Raw genomic sequence first — 24,191 nt, 5'->3', positions numbered from 1 at the left:
AAGCATGCCATCATTATTCTAAAACCACAGAGATATAAAATGCACTGTGATATTGCAAACCGAGCACTGTTTGATTGCAGGACACCTGGGTAGAGGATTTTTGTATTAGAATATACATCACATCTATAATGTCTTCTTCTCTTCTTCTTCTCTAAAATGTAATTAGGTTTTTTTTTATGAACTGGTAAAATATAGTACATAAAGGACTCAGGGGATTTCCATATAGCCACATTTATTCCTACACGTCTTTCCACATCATAAATGGTTGTCTTCCTTAGAAATGGATTAGGACAAATTGCATTAGGACACGATTGTGAATCTGATTAAGGTGGAACCATGATCAGGTTTTTTCTTTTGGGCAACCATGTTTTCTTATAACAACCAGAAGACAAAAAAGCCCTTGGCAAGATGTTTCAAAGGCCTTTCTCATATGCACATAAAAGCAGTTTTCATGCTAATTCAAAAATTGGTCCACACCTATAATTTCTTTATATAGACAAGACAAAGCTTTGGGCAAAATTTTGCAGTAGTATATATTTCAGATACAGACTTGTGGTTTCAGTAAAAGCTCATAAAAAGGAATTTCCATGCATAATTTCCTGAAGGAGAAGACTCTGAAGGCAAGCTGCAGAGAGACACAAGATCAGGCATTGATTCCAAATCAGTTCAGTGAGAGGAACACTGAGAACAAAACCATCCCCAGTGGAAAACCAATTTAATATACTGAATAAGTACCTTTTCAAATGAACACACTCTTAGAGGGACTACAACTCCTCCTCTTTCTCTGTTAGCATCTGACCCAAACCAAGCACATTGCATAACATAATTTGACACAGAAGAAAGCCAGCACAGTTATATCTGTCAATGAGTGGAACTTCAAATGTTCAGTTAAAAAAAACCTTGGCAAATTGGCTGTTATTTTCTTCCCATTTTCTCCCCAACTTTTATTTTATAAACAGTATTCTCAACCCTAAGCTGAAGGGAACCTAATTGCAGCATTTTTTAGTCTGTGTATTGTAGATAATTCTGTTGGTGCTCTGTTGCTACTTAACAAAAAACCAGACTGGAAGAGGCTGGGAAACCCATCTTCATTTGCCTCCTTACAGCTCTGTTGCATGAGTGTTTTGATCTCTTGAACTAACACATATGATTCAGCTGAGAAGGACTCCACTGTGTTAGCAACTGAAAGTCTCTATAAGGAAAGAAGGTCCCTGTCTCCAAGGGCTAGCATTTGGCATATTAAAACAAAGAGAACAGGTGGCTCTAATGAATAAATTCTGGAAGCCAGAGGAGCTCCATAACCTTTGTGCTTAGTATACTAAGTATTAGTGATATTATACTGCCTGAGTAACTGCAGCCATCTGCTTTATTGCTAGCCTTGCTGGTTTTTACAATTTTTTTTTCTAGTTTAGACCAAGATTCAGTGATGTTTAATTTTAATTGTGTTGGACCTGATATTAACATTGTTTTGGCAAACATAAGGAAGAATCTGTATTCTTTGTGTGTGTGATGGAGTCAGAGATTGGACAAAATAAGAACAGCTCTGAACTGTAGTCCAAATTTCAGGGTGTACCCATCTGACCTAGATTTTTCTTGAGGCCAGAAAACATCTAGTTGTCTTTGTCTGTTGTTGCTGGCAACTCACTCTGCTTTCACCTAGAAGCTGGGGGCCTGTCATGAATGCGATTGGAAGTTTGAGCTGGTGAACCAACAATTGAATCCTTATCATTTTTCCAGGATGACAATCCTTGAACAAACCTCCAGACTTTACAAGTTTATATAAACTGAGTGTCTAAAAGATTTATGAATCAACGACATTAGTTTATAGCCCAATTTCCATAAGTAATAATGACCAAAGAAATACAAACCCATTTTTTAATTTTTTTTCTTCCCCTGGCATTTCCAAATGGCTTTGCTCATGCCTGGGGCTGTTAGCACCTGTACAGGAAGATCCCATGCAGAAGGACTGAAAACCAGCAATGATGGGGCACATTTCTGGATTTCTTAGCCAAATTGGGACTTAGTTCTGAAATATAAGTATATATGTTCTCCCTTGGGCACTTCAAAGTAGAGATTCAGCTACATTTCACAATAGCAATTTTCAGCTGAAACAGGGAAGGTGTAAGAAAAATACAGTCGTGTTATTCAGACCTTCTCTTTTATCATAGAATCATAGAATCATAGAATAACCAGGTTGGAAGAGACGCACCGGATCATCGAGTCCAAACATTCCTATCAAAATCTTTACAATTTACAATATCTTTTACAGAAGAACATCTTGGCCCATACCAATGCAGTCATGGCTTGTGGTAGAATTCAGGTCTTACTGAAATTTTTAATAAACATGAAGTCAAAAAATAATTATAGTGAATTGGGAAATAATTGTGTTAATCACAAATAAAACAAGCTAAAAGGAGAGAAAGCCAAAACTGTCACATAAAGTTTTCTTAGCTATTGGAGCTTATCTCATGTTGGTTTATCCAGTTTATATATATAGAGAGAGAGAGACTGCGCAAGTGAGAGATGTACAAATGTACATATATGTATATAAAGAAGAAAATGTTAAGATCAGAAATCCCAAATCCAAAACTAAATTATTACAGGATGAAAGAGACAGAATCGCTATATTAAATTCATAAGCTGGATACTTTATCTGTAGCAACTTACTATTTTTTGAAAAATTCCCCCTCTTTTTCTCAGTAATATTTAGCCTTTTCAGTATCAATTTTATTAATTTAAGACATAAAATTTTCTGTGACATTCAGAACTGGCTGAGAAGTCAAATGTTGAAAAAATTCTTTGAAAAGAACTTATTTAGATGTATTAAAAAGTAGATCCAGAGGTTTGCAGAATCTTCCCAACTCAAGCACTAGCTTGAGCTAGTACTAAAACAGGGGAAAATTTTACTTTGTTTTTGTTCTGTTTATTTATCATAACCATTTTAGCTTTTACTCTAAATTGACAATGAAACATTGGGCACTTTTCTTTCTAAAAAATGCAATTTTTATCTAAAATGTCAGATAAAAAATGTCATTTTTGTGTCATATAAATAGTTTTCAATGTTTAGTTTCCTACAAATCATGCATTTTTCTTATTTTCTCTGATTGGGTAAGGTTTTATAAGCTGCTTTCACTTCTGCCTGAAGTAAGGCTTATTTGTTTTACAAAATTATTTTCATTTCATGAATGAATTAGTCTCCACTCCAGACATAAAAATTTACTCTCTTGACACTGTGCTGGCATTAATATTTGTGACAAGTAACAAAGATGAAGCAAAATTTAGTGTTTCTTAGAAGTGTCATGAATGAGTATTTTCACTGTTCATTCACTGGTACCTTGCAGTTTAGCCATCATTGCAAATCTGTTGTTTAATTTCTCTATAAAAAGTGGCAAATTAGTCACCAGAAAGCTCTGCAACTGAAAGTATATACGAAGAGTGATTGGAAAAATTGACTCCTGGTTGTAATTATTCATATGATTTACCTGCAGTTATGTCACTTTTATGGGTCCTAAAGACATGTTTTGTCTATTTATTCAGCTAATTGTCCCAATCAATTTCCGTGACAAAATGTACTTAAATCCAATAGGGTTGGGTGCTAGATTCTTAACTAGCATCAAGTTTCATGGAGTTATGTCAAATAGAAAATCTGGCCAAGGAGGGGATAGAGATGGAACAGACCAAGATGATCCTTGAGACCTTTTTTCACTTTATATTTTTCTGGTTGTATTACAAATAATTTCTAGTGAAGAGAAGAACCAGAAAGACTAACAGAGTCATAGAATAATCAGATTGGAAAGGACTTGAGGAGGTTGTCCAGTCCAGCTCCCACATATAGCTCCAGTCCTAGACCCATCTAAATGGCCTTCAGCTGGACTCTCTCCAGTTTGTCTCTGTCTTTCTTGTACTGAAGGACCAAAAAGTAAATGTAATGAGAGACCTGCTTTTTCAAGATTGCTGGTCACCATCACTGTCAACTGCAGTAACATACAGACTTTGGTTACGTCTGTTTCATAACACTGACTTCTGACCATCTGATTTTTTTGCCATTAAAAAAATTTCCAAAGTTTTCTCCGATTTCTAGCAAAACATCAGTAATTCATAACATTGAAGAACTCTCTCTCTGTAGATAATTATTTGTACAAACATATACAGTTGCCATATTCCCCCTCGATACTCCATACTTGCACAATGCCAATGAGTCAAAGAGATCACAGCTGCCACTGAGGAAGACGTAAGTCTATTACACAAGAGGGGGCTGTGAAGAATGTCTTGGAACAAGGTAATTAGAGTAGCAGTTTCTCTCCTGCTCCAAACAAGTGATGCCTATGGCCTGTCTGACCAGGTATAGAAGCCAATGCTTTTATATCATGAATGGCCACCCACCATTCCCTTTTGCTATCAGGTGAGACTCACCACTAGGGAATTCTTACACTCTCCTCTCAGCATCTTAGGCTTTAAATTAATTCTGTGACAATGTCTAATCTGCACAATGGTGGATCTAGTACATCCATTGAAATTGGGAATAGACCAAAAGAAAACATCTTGGAAGGAAAAGTGAGCTTCTGAAAGAATACTCTCAGATAGTTGGTGTATAAACTTTGAAAGCCACTGGAAAGAAACCACTCTGCTAAATGATTGAGTGAAGGCAAATCACAAATATGTTTTTAATGTAAATGTGCATGCATATGTGTATATGCATATATATGCATAAAACTTGAAGTTTTTTCTTCAGTATTCCAGCAGTTAGTTTCAAACAATGCAGAAATTTTGATTATCAAATACACTTTATTTAATCATCTTGCAATTAAGAAGTTATGTGTATAAAAACTTAAAAGATAAGTCTCTTATGTGGGCCAAGCTGATAATATGATTAAGTACCAAATTTTAACTGAAGTGGCTCATATAAATTGTTAGAAGCAGTGGGGTTTTCTGGCAATACTGTTGTGGAATAATTATAGAATGAAAATACTGGAATAAGGTTATTTCAAACGTGGTGCAAGGTAATGTAAGCCAGAACTCTCAAAGTCCGTTAATAAGTGTCCTTAACTCAGTGTTAATACCTTATTTAAGATAATATGTTGTGCACTCTTTAAATTGTTAGCTTGGAACAGATGATTTATGTTTCTCTTGCATATAAACAAGAATTGATGCCCTTATCCTATTTGACTGGAATTGTTAAGCACTTTATTCTTAGTCTTGTACCAGAATGATACCTAAAACATAAAACAAGCAAGATTTTTAATAAACATGGGGTTAATTTGAAGTGCCTTGATTTACAAGTATTAGAGTAATGCTCTCTTTCAAGTATTTACTGAGGTGTTAGAAAATTTGTGTTCCCATTCATCTCAAAGAGTTAGCGTACTGCAGTCTCTTTGTTTCAAAAACATTAAAAAGTGGCAGTTGAGAAAGTTATTGGAGCCAAGTCCCCATCACCCCCCCTTTCTTAAAAAAATCCAAGCAATTATCATTCATTATTTTTTGGGAGAATCTGGAGCAAATGCCACTGTTAATTAATCTGATCCTGTTCAGATCTTGGTTTTGCAGATTTCTGGTTTTTTTTTTTTCCCAGGTGTTGCCTTTTCTTTTTTGACCTGATAGTTCAGCTTACTTTTATGTATTTCATATCTGCATCATGGTTTACTCATCTACTTCTATTACTTTTATTGGTAACAACTGGACTTTGCCAGTATAAAAGGCAGTCAGTGCATGCACAGTGACTGACACAATCAGTATTTCACTGACAGATATACAATATTATGTTAACCTATACAGAAGCCTTTCCCTCCACCTCATTTCAGTTTAACTACTGGTGCAAGTGGATGCATTTTCTTTTCTATTTGTTGGTTATTGGCCCTGTGTAGGTTTTGCTGGTAAGAGCAGCAGACACCATTGTCCGCTGTCCTGCTGCTGGTGGTTCAAAAGAAATAAAAAATAAGTTCATAAGAAATCTGTCACGTTCAATTTTTATGCGCAAACCTTATTTCCAGGATTTTAAGGAAAGCTAAGCTGTTTTTATGATCTGGCATGTAAAGCAAGGGATATTTTCACTTTGGCATAGTTTTGACTTAATCTGTTAGGAGCTATGCAGAGTGATGACATGCTTACGTATATTCTTAAAAAAGAAGGAAGAGGAGAAGAAGTGTTAGCCAGTGAAAATTTCACACAGACATGACTGAAAGAAGGAAAATTGAAGTGAAAGTTCAAACCATGGCAATGGGAAATTATATTCCTCTGAGCAGAGTAAAATGAGAGTGCATACACAGAAAAAGAATCAGTGAAAACCATAAGATGACATCTCTGAGGTTGTCTTAAGATAAAAATTAAAGAATATCTAGAGCTGGTGGGGTGAACACCAATAGAGAGTCTGATGTTATTCCATTCCCAATTAGAGAACTTCAGCTTCCGTGCATCATTTCATGTGCATAGGAAGAAAATAATTTGGAATAAGATCTGATATTTCAGAACAATTTTATCTCCCACTGACATCATCTAGGGTGACTTTGATGTCCCAAACTAGGCTTGCAAAACTGTGGCAGTCCATAAAGACTCTATAAAAGGGAAGTCCTAACAAATCGTGTCATATATATGTTATGTCACACTGAACCCCTGAAATGATAAAGATCCAGAGATTCCACAAGGTCCCTTGAGACATTTACTTTTGCTGTTGACTGTACATGCAAACCAGTCAGATACCTGGGAGATGAGAAGTAGAATGAAAGCCTAAGGAAAGAGCAACCATTCCTGAAAATGTTACAGCAAATGACTTTGCCAAGGTTGCTCAGGAAATAGGAGTCAGGCGGTATAAATCCAAAGTTTTTAGTCCTGATAGCTCTCTGAAAGCAGCTCTTTCATTTCTTTCATCTGGAGCTGCCACAAACCCCATTTATATTTCAGCCATTGTCCAAATGAAAGGAGAAATGAATTTTCAAGTTCTCTTTCTGTTGCATCGTCTGTTTATCACGCACAGTGTTGTTGCACATAACACCAGGATGTAAGATGATTCAGGGACTAATGTCTTCAGTCATAATGTGGGAAAACAGTGAAGCAGTTGGAGAGTAATTTCTCACACCATTCTGCCATGGCAGTTCTTTCTACTATGATTTAAGAAACTACAGGCAGTGGAAAAGGTTCCCTTTGAAAGTGTTTTAAATGTCAAATATAAGATTCATTTCTATACTGCTTTAATCCAAATGCCAGAGTTCTGAGCTGTGCTATCAATCTGACCAGGACTTCATGAGCTTTGCCTATCCAAACAGCTGTCTCTGGACTGAAGTCCTCCTAACACTGATGTATAATATCATCATATTTGTTAGGAAGACATGACAGTTCCTTTGTAATCACGTGCTGTAGCATGCTTAGGCTCTTTTACTAGGGCTCTTTGTGAGACGCTGCCTAGGAGCTGCATTGTGCCTGGGTGTCATACACTGAAGCAATAGACTGGGAAGCCAAGGCTATAGGAGGGAAGAAACCCTAGAATTATCAGGCAGTGGGAGAAAATCAGTAGGGTCAGGGATGCTTCCCACAGAGATGCTAAATCTAGACCTGATCACTGTTGTCTACAGACATAGCCTCTGCCACAGGGACTCTGGAACTGACTCTGATGCCTTATCTGCTGATGCTCTGCTTGAAAAGGGCACGCCTGAGAAAACGTTCAGCTCCACTTGGGAGGATGGATCTGTTACTGAACAGTTTCTGTTCAGTCATTACAAAGGAATATATAACCTCCCTGTGCTGGAAAAGATATATCCTCCTTCAGCTCTAAGTATGACTATTCTCAGCTTTTAGCCAGGAGGTCCTAGTTTGCCTTTTGATATTAAATCTTTTTCTCCAGGGAAATTTACAGGCTTCTCCTATTTTCATCATATTTTTTAGTCCATTAATTTTGTGATTCTTCTTTTCAAATTTGCAAATAATCTGCCCTATCCTTAAAGTATGGTCATCAAAATATATTTCAGTAGTAGTTTTCTCATTACCAGATGTAGAGGTAATGCTTTTCCAGGATATTTCCCTCTCTGCCATCACGTTAGCGAAGTTAGCTACTACAGTACACTAAGCTGTGATCCCCCTTCGCAATGTGTGCAGCATCTTTTTTCTGAGCTACTGTTTTCTTTCTCATACAAGGGCTACCTTCCTTCATAGGAATTTCCTAAAAGATGTTCCTGTGAATCTTTTGACCTACTCAGAATTATTTCTTTTTTGCAAGATAAATGATCTTGTACCTGTTAGATTTCAATGGAGTAGAAACTTCCACAAGAGGACAACACCTTTCTGCTATGTAAGTAGTCCTGAAGCAAACAGCTCAATAGCGTGACAGAAATTGCTGTCTGACTCTTACTTCTACTAAAACTTAAAGGCTAGCCAACAAAAGTCCATGTTTTCTAATGTAAAATAGAAAGAACTTAAATCATTGGGAAGGCTGTTCAGACAAGCAGGGATCATTTACCTACTATTTTTTTTTCCTTTAAACAAAAAAAAACTTTACATAAATAATTTTTAATAGATTACAGTTAGTCAGCCAGTCTCCTTCCAGAAAGGGCTGCTTACTAGTTACCTGTTGCAGAAAGGCAATTATATTATATAGGAAACAAATTTTGAATCATCAAAGTAGCAATGGTGAGGAAACGTCTTCAACTACAACTTATTGCACAAGTTTGTTTCAATGCCTTGACAGTGCTTTCTGTTTCTTGGTACCCATCTTCTAACATGAATGTCTAGCTATGATTATTTCCAGAAATTCTGCCAGATAACAGTTATTTCCTAAGGCTACATTTGTTAGAGCAGAGCGTGTAAAGCAAGCATAGACTTTTGCTTCAGAAGTGACCTCTGCAACACTTACTTGCTCCCATTTACTTCTCAGACATGTTCTGTCTCCCAGTTGTTATGACACTGCTTGGTCTGGGCCCACAAATATATTGCAGTCATCTCCCCACCTTCTGCTACAACTGCAGGTGGCAATGAGTGCTTGGCATACCAGCTGTAATTATCTTGCCCATCAACCCAATACATCTTTTATTGTTGGTATAGGTATTATTGCCACACAGGCCAATTTGTTCCAGGTAAGCCAAGCTGTTTGGGTACTGATTAATTAAAAAAACTGAGTGAATCACTCAGACTGAAATGATATTGAGCATTTGTATGCCTTGCCTTACTTAAACTAAAATATTTTCAAATCCAAGCTACTGACCTTAAAGTAGCTACAATTTAAAATAGCATCTACAAAGACTTACATCCAAATACCAAGCAGGATCTCTTTTTGCAGAAGACAGTGGGACCAGAAGACTAAACAACACCAGGCAGGAGCAGATATGTTTTAAAGTGAAAGAACCATTGGTTTTCGTCAACAGAACAATGTACATACAATGATCTATAAAAAGCAGTCATACTCTTAGACAACTAATACCATAGGTACTAGCTATTTTTCTCTAGTGAAATCACATAAAGATAATTACAGGTTCCAATAATCTACAAGATTTTTTAAATAAGCAAACAAAATGTCTGTACAAAATTCTATGTAGGCATGGTTAAAGACAAAGGGAGGGATCAAATTATTGTACAAACTGTTTGAAGTTTTCTTTTGACCACAGTTAAATTTAAAGAGCCAATTTTATGCAGCAGCTTTTCTGCATGGGAAATGAAAGGATGAAAATTAGGATGTGAAATAGTGACCCTGCAAAATAACCCTGAAGACTCTAGATGACACTATGAAGATCAAGTATACATCCTGAACAGCTAGATTCGTATTATAAAGTTTCCCATGCACAATTCAAGATTAAGCATTTGTTAGAGTTCTTAATTTTGGATGATTTAGGTTTAGCACTTGCTTTTGGAGGAGAGTTTAATTCAAAGACTGATTTTTACGGGGGTTTTGAAATAGGCAGGGGAAATTAGGAATTGTTTTCCTTTTGTCATCCCTTTTTTTCTTTGAATCAATGCTGATAAAAATGAACAGACAGCTTACAGAGATTTGCATTCATACTACCTTGCTGCCAAGCATGATCCTTTATAGATACGTTTAACCCGGTGTAAAACAAAAACACCAGCAATGTAAAGATTGTTGAGCAGTATGATAATACATTTATGCTGTGCTAATGTTTTTCTATTATAGTAGTATCTAGTTTGAATTATTTTCTTCACTCACCCCCCTCACGCACACACTTTATCAGGAAGTTTAAGTAAAAGAAAATACTAGATGTACTTCTTTGCTGCCAGCAGATGTGCCCTGTATGAGTCAATGTTCAGTTTGTAATAGTCAACAGTAACCAAGGCTTGAAGTATATGAACTCTAGCATGACACACAAGTTGTTTTTATTTTGGTTTGGTTTTTTTTTTTTTTTTTGTTATTTTGTCTGAATATCTAGTTTAAATGCAATGTGATATTTGGAGATCCAGCACATACTCTGGGAAATCCATTCAAATAGTAAATGTAACCGTGTCTGACATAGGATTTCTGGGAGAAAAAAAAAAAAAAGATCACCCTATTCTTGCTTTTGGGAAGAAAAAGGAAGAGAAATATTTAAATTTTTAATTCTATCAATCAAAAACTACCCGAAATATAATGGGAGGGTTAAAGGGCTCCACCTCGTTTATTTTACTCACAGAAATGATTCCACTGAATTGGGTGAACATAGTATGTGTAAATGGGCTCAGTGCATGGGAGGAGGGTGGGGCGGGGAAGTTGTTAGATGTTCCTATTAGAAAGCACTGTAATCTTTGGCAGTGGCAGACGGAGTCCAAATTTCCTTTCTAACAGACAGGCTAATCAGTAGCAATTAAGAGGCAAAGTAGCAGACTAATAAAGTACACTTGTCACCAGTTGTCATCTTAGCAATCAATTCACACCTCCACAAGGAAAGCATCGAACCTTCAAGTGCTCTACTGACCCTGGATCCCTGAAGTGACAGGAGGATTAGGGCAAAGATAATGTGCTGGGAAGTTGATAATGAAGTGGTGGGATTACAAAATGAGCTTCATCCTTGATAGACAGTAAAAGGGAGTGTTCAGTCCCTCTCCAGCAATGAGGTTCATGTGGATAGTCTCATTGACTTCCACATCCATTCAGGATCAGGACCTTAATTTAATTAATTAGATCTTTTCTTTTCTTAGTTAAGTCCAAAGCATGCAACTGTGGCAACTTTGCCACAGAAATTATCAGATATTTCTTAGGTAATTAAATTTACTTTCCTATGTTGCTTTTTTATCTTCCTTCTATGAGTTGTATTTTGCGGACAATGATTATTTGCATCATTTTTACAATATGTCATTATTTTTAGAGAGATATAATTTTTTAAAATAGAATCTACATAAATGCTTTCCCATGCACTGGTTGTTTTAAGAAAAGACAAACTATGTATTGTAAGTAGAATACAATGTCATACATTCAGTAACAAAATGGTGTCATCTTCTTGCTCAGCATTACAAATATGTATGTGTATATATATATTTAAAGATAGGTACTGTATGATAGTAGCATTTTGAGATGTGAATACAGAAATAGAGTTCTTGTAGATGTTGTTGAATATCCTTACTTAAAGCTGTCCAATGTATTTACCACCTAAAAACCCCACTTCTTTCCATTAAGTCCCTTCTTATCTCTTGTTAAATTTTATTTGAACTATATCTGTAACACATTTCAAAAGAATATGTTGATAATAAAGAGGGAGGGGAAAGGGTACAAAAGACCACTTCTGGTATTTTAAGCCGTGGTCTTCATTAGATGTTACTCTGCTGCTTCATTGTAGCTAATTAACTTGTATATTGAAAACCCTTTAGAATGATTTGATACAGGGAGATATGGGAATACATTGTGCTGGGATTAGCACATTTATATTGCTGTAGCTTTGTCCCTGATGTTTGGGTTCTCGGGGAGGTAACCATTTACAATTTTAGCTCTTTTAGGATCATTTGTAAAGCAGTATGAATTCTACAGATAAGAATTTCCTCAATATCTGCATTACTTCAGTTGGAGACCTACAGATAGATAATTTGCTCCTATATGCAAGAGTGCTAGAGTGTGCCCTGTAAGATCAGCTTTGAGAAGCTTTATTTGTTCTTCTTGTTCTGTAGTTTTGAGAAGTAATAGAAGAAAAAAGTAGGGTCTTCAAAGTACTAACATAAAAAATGGATTTTGAAACAAGATATTTTATGTTCTTTGATCATCAAAATGAAATTTTAAATGCATCTGTGTTGTGCCCTCTGTTTTTAAGATTTTGAATCTCCTGGATTCTAGTATTACAGTTAAGCACTCAAATAGCTAGGTGAGCATGCTGTACACATTTTTCCTTTTGCCTACTTTATACAATACAGTACTATTAATAAGTCTGTGAAATATTGCATGTGTTGTAATTAATTAACACTTCATAGAACACAGCTTTCTGTGGAAAATTGGCTCTTAAGACTGAGGCTCAAAACTTTTTTTCCCCAATTCTAGGGGTAAAAATGAAAATTGCTTGTAATACATAGCACAGGTGTGAAATTCCAAATGCTGAATTCAAGCCAAAGAACATGGCTCAAGCATTTCTAAGACAAAAGTCACAAGTAATTTGTTTCAGCACCAGTAATATGTCTGTGGAGTAGCATGAACTTAAATCAGGAACGAATGATATTTTCTAACTTGTCATTAAACAGCTATTTTAATTACTTCTTTAACATTATAATACATTTACATTCTTAAAAACAAAAAAGGCATTTCTGTTCGAGACCTTAACCTTGGCTCATATTATTACTTTTGAAGGAGTTGCTGTGATATGTCATTTCTTTACAACTTGGGAGAAAAACAGAGCTGAAAGGCCTGTTTTGCACAAGCTAAGAAAGAGGTTTTGGAGAGAATTTACTTCTAGTCATTAACTTCCTGGGTTGGAAGAGAGCTGATGGCCTAGAATAGCAGATGAAGGCAATAACGCTGTGCTGATTCTGATCCACAGATCAACACAGCCTGTGAGCGGTAAATACTGAACTGCAGCTGTTTACTGTACACTTATTGCCTGTGATTTATACAAAGATGAGGTCAGATCCTGTCACTTCTATAAGGCTGGTTAGTTGCGTATGTCCTGAATATGAGAGGGGCAGCAAGTAAAGATGAATATGCAATAGCAATCTCTATTGCAGGAATGTTGTCTGAATTTAATACTCAGTATCCATACCTGTGAACCCTTTAATTTTCTGTTACAGAACAGGTTTTGATCTTTCTTTATGGTTGCAACACATAGGCGTGGGGGCACTTTAATTTCACTTTGATATGACATGGCGAGCCATTTTTGAAACAATATGTGCAGTCAGTCTTTTATTTATTATTTCCTTTTGTGCTCAACAGATTGCCCATTCAAAATGGAAGAGCACAAACACTGTTGCCTCCTTGGTCACCTTGCTGTAAAGTCGTAGTGTAGCAAATATCTAATATATGCATACATGTGGGGACTGTTTAAACCCACATTTCACACTGCCATAATTGATTCATTGGTTTTGAAGAACAAAACAAAAACAAGAGTCCTTGTCCAGCTGCAGCAAGCAAGAGCTAGGACATATGCCAGTGTGAAAGAGAGGGTAAGGCAGGAGACCCCTGCCCAAAACATCAGAACAAAGGGAGAGCAATTGCCGTGGCAAGGCATGGGATAAATTAAATACCCTATTGTATGAAATATGAATGGATTGGGATTGTGAGTTGTGGTGTGGGGGGCTCCTCTCTGTTGTGAATTAGCCACATGATTACCCAGATTACACGGGAAAATGGCTAAGGTAAATAAGGCCAGCCTTCTGCCACCTCCTCCCCGGGGCTAGAAGTGGACTGCCACAACCTCTTCCCCACTGCCAGGAGCTGAAAGGGAAGGGATGGAGAGGAAGGAGAGTGAAGGCATAAACCATGTGTTTAACAAAAATAAGGATTTCAGAGGCAAAAGCATGAAAACATCTTTCTGATCAAGCGATGTGTGAGTATCGTTCCCTGTGGAAGTAAATTGCTTGGAAAAAAAAAAAAGGTCTCTTATTGTCTCCTTTTTCTTTCTGCCATCCCAGGCTAAGGGGGACCCATCTAGTGATGATCACAAAGAGTGTGGAAGGCACAGGCTGTGTCCTGCAGTCTTCTCTCCCTTCCATAATCTTGCACACAGATTAGTTCTACCTTCTGTTCCCATCATGCAGCTCTTAAGGTCGTGGGCTAGCACTGTGAAAACTGTGTTTATCCAGCCTAGGGCAGCTCAACAGAGGAAGGAGAGATTATTTCCCTGTGTTGGCATCTTAAGGCACATATAATGAGCTATGATACAAAACAAATGCATGTCTATGTTACAGAAGGTCAGGCTGAGAGATCGCACTGCTAGCTTCTTCCGAGTTTTCAGTCTTAAAAATACCTGTTTGCTGTGCCTAGAAAATCAGGAATAAACTGATAAACAGTGCTGACTGCCAAACTCTCAGCTTCTGCGGGATGGTTTCAAAAGAAGCGATAACAGAAATCATCAGCAACTCCTGTACGCCTATTCACAGTATGAAATGTATAATACGAAATGTCTATGCATATGTTATATACATATGTTATACATATAGTCTTAAGCCGTCTCAGAGAAGCTGTATTTTATTTTAGTTTCTCAGCTGAAAAGGCTTCTAATGTTCATATGTCTTGTAGCATCTTTTACAACCCTGATCTCTGTCTCTTTTATCCTGCAGAGAGTTAAATTGGAGGTACTGCGTGATGTCCCACCTTATTGCAATGGTACTGCCAATACCTAAACTGGGATGCAGCATCCTTGCAGGGAGAAGCATTTACAGAAGGAACTCTGTGACAAAAGTGAAGTGTCCAGCAAGGCACTCAAAGACAGCTGGGCTCCCAAAGGAAACTACAAACAGCTGGGTATTTTTAGGAAGATTTTGGTGCTAAAGTTGCAATTGCTCAGAAAGTATTTAAGTGGGTTAAATAAAGACCTGGTGCTCCCTAAAACAGAAAAGAATCAGTTTGAGAAAATACCAGAAAAAAACAAAGTTTTGAAATGAGGGGAAAGGGGTGGTCTAACTTCTGTGATTTTCTTTTTTCTTATTTTCAGATGACCTACTAAAAAATTTCAGGACAAGCTTATGAATAGTTTGTCTTAGCTCAAATTTGCACTCTTCTCTATATAAAATATTCAGCTGAAACTTTTTGCCCAAGACTAACTTGGACTACTACGTTAAGATGATCCACTAATGGAAAAACAAATTAAGAAACACACTGGCAAATGAGAACAGTAAACTCATTAGCATTCCACTGATTATTATTTATAAATATTCAAACATTGCCCTATTTATGAAAATATTCACAAATCATAAAAAAAAAATAGAAAAATGTTTTAAAAGAATTAAGTGAAGACCTGTTGCTTTCTGTATTTCATCTTTCAAGTCTTTACCAAAGGGTGGATAAAACCACAGAAATATAATTTTACAGAGTTTATTGCCTAATCACCAGATGGAGTGTTTATTGTAGTTTGCTTAAAGTTTATGGTAGAAGTCAGCTCCTTGCCTTTTTTTTTTTTTATTTTGCGTAGTTCTTTTATACAGTATGAGCTTCTCAGATTTTTCACTTCTTGTCCTAATCTTCTGAGCATTGCCACTTTGTCTAGTTATGTAGTAACTGTATTTCAGACAGGGTTAGTTGCCTGCCAGTTCTGAAGGAGTCTATGGGTTTGTATCTGTGTATGTGTTTAGCAGAGAAGGTGTCACTTCTTTACTAAGCTTGTGCTTTCTTTTAACAGCATATTTCATTACATTTCTTTATTTGCAAAGGCATCTTGAATGTGCTGAACTTTATTGATGGTTTCTAAGTGAAGTTAAATGAAAAAGCCCAGGTTTGCAGTCACTTTTTATTTGAATTCCATTTTTTTTTCTTTCTGCATAGCTGTCTCCATTTACAATCTAAGGATATCTAAAGCTTTGTGGATAGCACTTGTTATTTTTACCAAACTAAATCAGAATAGTTCAGTGAAACACAATGTTTTGTGCAATCTGTATATTGTTTAAAAATGGTGCAGTCCATCATTGTATCCATAGTTCTCTGTTTGTTTTTAGATAGTGAAATTTCCATGCGCTTTCAGTTTAACATCTAATTCTACTGCTTATACAAACAGTTGCAGTGTTACTGGAAATAAAAGCTCAGTTCAGATCTTCCTTTAGTCTTAAAATCTGTTTCTCTACAGTATTATTTTGAGTGGCTTTCATGATTGTGTGCTCTGGAAGTGCCCAGTAAGCCACCCATATATGCATAGTACCCCAAATAAAAAGAGAGAATCTTCCTAGGCAGATTTCTTTCTACTGACCTGCTTCTTGTTAAACAGATGTAGAGGAGGAGTTTATCGATTGAGCAGCGAGGAAGAAGGATAAATTGATCTGATACTGAAGTGACACATTTTTTGCTGAGAAGGGGACTTTTCTGATGGGGAAGGAACAAATTGATTTATTAGTTAATTGAAGGAAAGAATTCACTGGGAGAGACAGTAAGAATGTGATGAATGTTATCTTCAGGAAAGAAGGGGTTTGCAAATATATGCACAAATATTTATCTCTTTTCTCATTTATCTGCCTTTTAATTAATGTGTAATTGAGATGAGTAGCTTCACCTTGACTTTTTATTTGCCACACTGCTCATTCATTGGACTTCTGCAAGATGAGTAGATCTAGTTTTGTGTGAAAGTGTTTCTTTTTAAATATGACTGAAAAAGATCCCACCTTAATGTCTGCAAATGTTTGTCACTGATGCTTTTTTAAGAATGATGTGGCTCATGCTTCATTTTACTGAGTCTGCCAGTAAATGTTCTTTTACACTAGCTGCAATTGCTTAATCCAGACCTGGATTTCAATGCATGTTAGGCATCAAACTCCCACTGAAATCAATACGAATTTAATTTTTCAGATTCCACGAGGCAGCTCTTCCTATTAGTAGGACCTAAACTGTGTCTATAAGTGTAGTCATTGCTCCTTAACCCTTTGGAGAAGACACCTTGATTGTTTGGCTTGTGCAGCAGTGCTCTCATCTGTGACAGGGCTTCCAATTGCTACAGTGATAAAAAACCCAATTAGAATAGTAAAAGTAACACCAACAAAAGTAATACTAGTAGTAAGAAATACACACTGGTGCCATATAAATCTTAATTACTCCAATGTCTAATTTCTAATTAATTTAGAATTAATTTCCTAATTTCTGTCTGGATGAGGTTGTCATAAACTTTATGTGGCACCTTTAGGAGACCAGAGATGTTTTCAATACCATTTTACAGAAATGGCTCAAAATACTGTATTCTGAGGGTTCTAGTTCTTAGAATGACCTCAAGGAAGTTTCTGTCCTCTCCTTGGGAAAACTGTGTTTTTAATGGGGTTGGGGAAGGAGCCTATTCAGGGAATTGTCCATGCTGTGAGATGGCAAATGGCAAAGTCCCCAGGGGTCAGTGTGGTCATTGAAGCTCAGTGTTGTAATGTTACAATAATTTCCCTCTTGCAATGACGTTACCCTGGGGACTGTGGGGAAACTGAATGTTACAGACTGCTTTGACTTGAGAAGCGGTGTCTGTTCCTTCTTCTCCTTACGCCCTTCCAATCTGCTCAGGCATGCCATGGCCTTATTGTTGTCACTATTAGATATGATTCAGCTGCATTTACAGCAGAGATATTGTAGGAGTGAGCTCTGCAAAGAGTAATAGTAGAATTTTTAAACTCCCGGGGGGAGGAGGAAGGACTTCAATTAGCAAATAATAAGCTTAGCCCATAAACTGCCCATTAAAAAAAAAAAAGCATTGAGAAGGAAATGGATAAAGAAAAAGTTTTCAAATAATTTACATATAAGAAAGAATTCCTGAGTGTGGAAGAGGGATTGTGTTTTTTCGAAATACATTTCTTATTTTAAAAATATAGGAACAGCTTTGCTTAAAGTCACTTGTCCCAGGCAACCACACTTACACCTCTCTGTTGTTGTAGGAACGCCAGAGGGAGGTGAGTGAGGGAAAGGTATTTAGGAAAGTTTGTGCAGCTGGCAAAGATCTTTAAATTTGAATTCTTAATGGGAAACTTATGAACACACCAGAACTGAACAAATATTTCTGTTTGAATAATTTGTATGACAATGCTACTACTAACATACAGCTAGCACAGTTTGGCTGACAGAGGAGGAGAGGTGTCACTGTCATATGATATCCCTTGTTCTGTCTTGCATTGCCTGGGATTTCACCTTGGACTGAGTCAATCCATCATCCTGCTAAAGAGGAAAAAAATCAGCTGTGTTTCTCCATAGAACAAAGGAATGGGATTGAAGGATGTTTTGCTCCATTTTCCTTCATAATAATTTACAAGTTTTCCCTTGCAGAAAGTGGAACCTTAGAAAGTTCTTTCCCAAATAAAAAACTTGCTCACAGAGTGACTGTTAAATGTGCACTGTGCATTTGTCAGGGATGTTCTAAGTGATACTGAAGCTGACAGAATACAAGCAGGAGCTGACAGCTTCACTCCAGTTACAGCTTATTAAAGGCTGCAGGGGCCTGGGGGCTCCATCTTGAAAAAAAGACCACTGCAAATTCACCAGAGCACTTCGTGTTTTACATCAACTGGCACCGAGTATTCTAGGTATCACACTCAGTAATCAACCTCTGTCTCCAATGTTGGAGTATTTGATAACAGACACAGTAAGAATTACCTTACATTATGTACATACATTATATTATGTATGATGAACAGCAGTGTAAAATGTCATCATTGCATATGTCAACCCAAAAGTGTGAGTCAAAGCTTGAGGATGGGTCCTCTCCCAGCCTTCCTCGTATTTCCATATTGAGCACACAGACTGAGCCCTTGTAGGCTGAGCATGCTGGCAGTTTGTGAGCTTTTCCCCGGGTGCTCTAGCCATGGTCAAGGCTTCAACTGCAGCTAGGGGTCTAGCATGACCTAACCAGAAACTTAAAAAAAATCTCAGTATCCAAGAGTGCTAGTCACTGTCCGAAATCAGACAAACATGGATAATAAAATTTCACTTTTTATTTTCCCTGAGTTTTAGTAAAATCATTAGAGAATTTTCCTTGCATTATTTCTACCAGGAGATTTTCATTAAGCAAAACAACAACATTTCTCCTTTCTGCCCTAAATTTCAGTCTTGCTTGATTAGCACCAGAGGCCAGATTCCCAAAACTGCTGATTAAAAAAATCCATGTAATCTTTATAACACTTTGGCAAGGTACTTTTTAAAAACATTTGAAAATAAATCACAGCTTTTGGCTTCATAATCAGAACTGCAGGCACAAAAAATAGTAAGTCAAGTCATAGAGATTTGTTAGCAATTTTTTTTTACATTAATCCATTAATATATTTTTAGAATTGCTAAATATTTCAAGCTCCAGACTGAGAGCTATTCTTAGGGTGATTTCTTCACTTAAGTTGAGCTCAGGTATTGCTTTTGATGTCCATTTTCATTCACCATCTGGAAATTAGTTTTTCAAAAGTGAGTATTTATTGAGAAGAATACTCAGAAGATGTGCCTCCAAAGAAATGGTATTTAAAATAATATATCTATCCTGATCTGTTAATAATCGGCAAGTTGGTTTTTATTACTTTTGAGAAACTGTTCAACAGTGTACCAGTATATCAACAGAACCTTTTCATAGTCTGAGTCCTCTTGGATTGACTTTTAAAAGGCAGCCACTAGGACCTGGGGGCTTTAAAACTGCAGAACTCGGGGATTTGCTGATTTCCTCCTACTGAGTAACAAGAACCCTATATAGGCATATTCCAGTATGTATGTGTGTGTCTGCATTAATTTTTTTTATATATTTACACTTGTTTAAGATTATATATATACATGTTTACACAAAATATATACCATAAATACAAAAATTCATACAGATATACACACTCCTCTTGCTTCGTTTTCTCCCAGCCTTCTTTGAGTCTTTATTTGTTTTAAATCACTTTTTTGCTCAATTAAAGCTCTGTTGGACCCATTAAATTCTGCCTCTGGTGTTTCAGACTTATTTTTTATATTATCTTTAATTTAAAACAGTAATAACAGGAGAATATAATTTCCATTACTAGAATAGTTTATATTTAAAAAAAAACAAACACAAAATAAGAGATATAAATTAGAATCTATACATTAAAAATGTGCCCACTCTATAAGGGACACGTGATATTTTGTCTGGGATAAGAGAGTATTAAGTGAGTGCATGTGGGAGAGACTGGAAAAGAGAGAGCTTAGGAAAACAAATGTCCTCTGCTGAAGTAGTTCAGTTTGCATAATTTATTTTATAATATGGATCCTTTCTGGTGTGTGAGTGCTCCTTCCCTCTCTCCTCCCTCCTGCCTTTCTTTTAAAAATAGGAATTTCTGTGCTGCTTGCATTCCAATATTTCAGTTCAAACAGGGTGCCTGGCAGTAGATCAGCACCTTTGTACTTGACTGCTCACTGCTGATGATCCTTGTTTGCTGGTAATCTAGATTTATGGTAAATCTACCCTTTCCCTTCATCTACAAGGTCCAGGGACATTCGGGTAGCCAATCTGCCCTTAAATATGTCTCTGAGGAAATGGTGCTAATTAGTATTGGAATTTACAGCCTTCCATTTTATTGACTTGTCCTACTTTCTTCGATAATTAACTAATGAGTAAAGTAATGAGCTATGTTAGTCAGTCTTGATGTTCAATTAAACAGCAAATCAATTATTGAAAATAGTTTCGGACAGCTCTTGTGTCATCATAAGGAGTGCGTGTATGTATATGCATGTTTCAATCATGTACCCTAGATGTGGCAGCGTCCCTCACTGGAGGGTATGTGGCTGCAGGGGGGATGTGTGATCACAGCCAAACCCTACCAGCAATCCCACTTGCCCACGTTTTCCGTTCTCTGCTTAGTTCCACTAAGTAGCGCCCTTACGCTGTGCCTCCCCCAGGTTAGCTTTGCAGAAGGCCCCAAAGGGTCCTTCCAAACACTGGATTGTGGTAAAACAGAGAGAACTTTTGGGGGATGGGGAGTTTGGCAGAGGGATGAAGGGAAGCAGGTGTGCCTGTTCACAGCTGTGAATTTGCCTCTTTGATTGGCACATGCAACCTTTCCCACTGATGAATGGAGTAACCTGCTCGGTATTACCGCAGCAGAGGTCAATACGAAAATATTAGTTCTCAAAGCCCTGTGTCTCTTCTGGTCACAGCAATACTGAGGGGCAACAATGAGGATGACAAGGAGTACAGACTTTTCCTCTGAGGGCTTTTCATACCAGCCTGAGCAGCAATTGCCCGTGGGAAGAGGCTTCCAGGACCATTGTGTCATGCGTCCCCTACACCATGCCCATATGGTGGGGTGGCACCAAACCTGGGAAAGTGCTGAACCTCACATATGTTCCTACCTGGCCACTGGCAGGTCAGGTCACTGTTTGCCTGGGTAAAGTACTGACTCTGTCCTTACAGCACAGGTGGCTTCATTTAGCAAGGGCTGAGCACCCTGTTTTGTCAAGGTGAAAAAATATAGACATTTATTCTCTACCTAATGCTGTGAGTTCAATTTTGCCTAGGAAATGTGAAGCACAGAAAACTATAGGTGACACTTTCAGTAACTTGCTGGCTGTTAAGGTTTAATTATTCTTTCATTTGAACTTTTTACCCTTTCTTTTTCCTTCAGGTCTTTCACTTCATCCTGTCTGATGCACTAGCTGATAGCACCTACGTGCCTGCTACAAATAATTCTGCGTGATTTTAAGTTCGCCCTCCTAATGACACCCAGCTTGTTGTGTTTACTGTTACTCTTAGTTCTGCTTTTCGTGTTAGAATGTGCCACAACATTATTACCAGGTACAGAAAGCAAACCTATCCTGAAAATTCAGCAGTCCAGGAACAACTTTTACTTATACAAATAAGTTTTGACTTGCTTTGTCAAAAGACCACCTTTCTATGGGCAGCGGCAGCTTTTAGAGGTGATGCTAATATTGCATTAAGCAGTTTGATGGCTTTAAAATGCAATAAAAATGTAAAGGTTATTAGATGGGCAATTTGGGTTAGGCTTAAAATTTTAATCTAATGTTATCAGATACACTGAACCAGAAATAACACTCCTAAGGCCTTCTTGTACTCTCTCGCAGTTCTGTTTGAGTAGCAAAGTGGCACAAATAGTACCATGCTGTGCCTTCAGGTTTTATAGTCATACAAATGTGTCCTTCAATTATTTGTTATTCGTAATAGTTGCCATATTACGATTTGTTTCAAAGACAGTGAGCTCCCCCCACCTTCAAAATTCAGAAACAAAAGCAGGCCAGCGAGTAAGATGCCTGGCTATGAAGTAAGGAGACTGAATATCTTTGCCTTAGACATCCAATTGAATCACGATTCACTAGAGAAACAACAAGCCAAAACAAATCAAAGACAGTTCAAAAAAAGGCAACATAAAGTTTTCATTTCCAAACGGTTTTAATTCGCTGTTTCATTTCCAAACAGTTTTAATTCACTGTTTCATTTCCAAACAGTTTTAATTCGCTGTTTGTGCTCTTTACTGAGAATATGCAAGGAACACAAACATTCCCATATGAATAAAATTACAATTTACATATGAATTACATTAGAAATATGAGCTACACTAAAGAGATAATTAGTGCTGTCCTGGGTTATGTGAGCGCAAACAAAATTAAATAAGAACAATTTCAAAGCCAAGTTTTGCTTTGCCTTTTTAACTAAGCTGGTTTAATCAGTGATAATGACTGAAATAAATCCATTACATATAAAACAATGCACAACATATCATACTGTGTGAAATGCCATTACTAAGTCCCGTGCCTTGGTAAATCATGCAGTCAAACAGGAGTACAATGTCACTGATATGATGTTACAGAGGATTTGCCACTCCTGGGGGCTCAGTGCTGAAGGTGGTGATTCCAGAGGTTTGCAAGAGAGCTGGATCCACCACAGGCCAGTGTCTCTGTGCTGCTCCAGAGAGAGTAGCAGGGAGGGGACATAGAAGGATGTATGGAAGGGATTTTTTAAACCTTACATATGAATGAAAAAGTGGTGCCGCCAAAAAAAAAAAAAAAAAAAAAAAAAGCCAGTGCTAGTAGAGAGCAGTAAGAGGGAGGGGGGCTGGAGAAGTGGGGGTGGGGGAAAGGAGAAGTGAGAAAGATAAAAATACCACCTAGAAGCAGACTACCTGTGCATCCGTGCCTCAGCCCCTAAATAGAGCTGTGGTTTATGACTACCTTGCCTAATGAGCTAAACTCTGGTGACCATAAAACTGAAATATAATTATGACATTAAAGATGCCTATATTTGAACTTAATTATTAATTAATTTAATGAGAGAATAGGAGGTTGTAAAATTGCTAATTAAACGGCTCTGTAAAACTGCAGACGGCAGAGGATTTACCAAATGATGAATCCCACAACAGTATTTGGGCTATATCAATATTCTATTAATATACAGTATGCCAGAGGTACTGGCTAGTACACTACTCACAGTTAAGCCGATGTGACAGGCATACAGAGTGAAAGAAAATGAAGGACATAAAATTCCAGATGACAGCAACCTTGAAGACGATCTCTGCCCCCACCTCTGTGGCAGTTTCTGAAATCAGTTAAATAAACTCAGAAATGCAGTATAAAAATCAATCTTACCATTGCAAATGTGAATAAATTGGCTTGAAGCAAATGACCTACCTATGGTCTTAGGCACCGTGGTGTTGTCGCTCTCTGCTTGCGTGTGGGAATGGTCAGAGCTAATCTGGACTTAAGTGCAACAGAATGGGAGGGATGCAGCACGTGTGTGTGGTGTGTGTGCTCATATGTGAAAGAGACGCTGAGTGAGAGGTAAAAATAACTGTCCCTGTGTGAATAGTGAATTTCAACTCAAGTGAACCTTCAGGGGCTGAAATCAAACCTGCGGGGGAAAATTTTAGGGATTCCCACACTGTACTATTAGCAGGTGATGAATTTCACTGTAATGATTAAATGGTAGTGCCATTTGGATTGCATTATTTAAAAATATAGATTGAAAGTGTGGAAAATATTTTCTTTTAGCATTGAGCCATATTCAAGGAATATCAAAAGAAAATGCAGGGTGTTTCATTCTGCATGTATCTAGAATGTCAATCATGACTAATTACTGGCATAAAAACAAAGGGGAAAAGTTAAGTATATCTTTGCAGTTTTGTAGGAAAATATGAAATATCACTGGGCAGCATAACAGAAAATCACCAGCAAACCCAGGTTAAATGTAGGAGGTAAGCTA

At 37.2% G+C, this 24,191-nt stretch overlaps 1 long non-coding RNA gene across 1 annotated transcript in view; it reads right to left on the bottom strand.

Annotated features, from left to right (window-relative positions):
- LOC138718949 (uncharacterized) overlaps positions 1-23,727 on the bottom strand; it is a 30,442-nt gene extending 6,715 nt beyond the window's left edge. Inside the window, exons 1-2 of the long non-coding RNA XR_011337162.1 lie at positions 23,621-23,727; positions 23,421-23,528 (exon numbers count right to left, since the gene is read on the bottom strand). This is a non-coding gene — a long non-coding RNA (uncharacterized lncRNA). The remainder of the gene's footprint in view (positions 1-23,420; positions 23,529-23,620) is intronic.
- Positions 23,728-24,191: the final 464 nt, after the last annotated feature.

The sequence above is a fragment of the Phaenicophaeus curvirostris genome, chromosome 3 (genome assembly GCF_032191515.1).
Source record: "Phaenicophaeus curvirostris isolate KB17595 chromosome 3, BPBGC_Pcur_1.0, whole genome shotgun sequence".
Taxonomy (NCBI): domain Eukaryota; kingdom Metazoa; phylum Chordata; class Aves; order Cuculiformes; family Cuculidae; genus Phaenicophaeus; species Phaenicophaeus curvirostris.
Note: the sequence above shows the minus strand (reverse complement) of the source record. Positions and strands in the feature narration are given on the sequence as shown.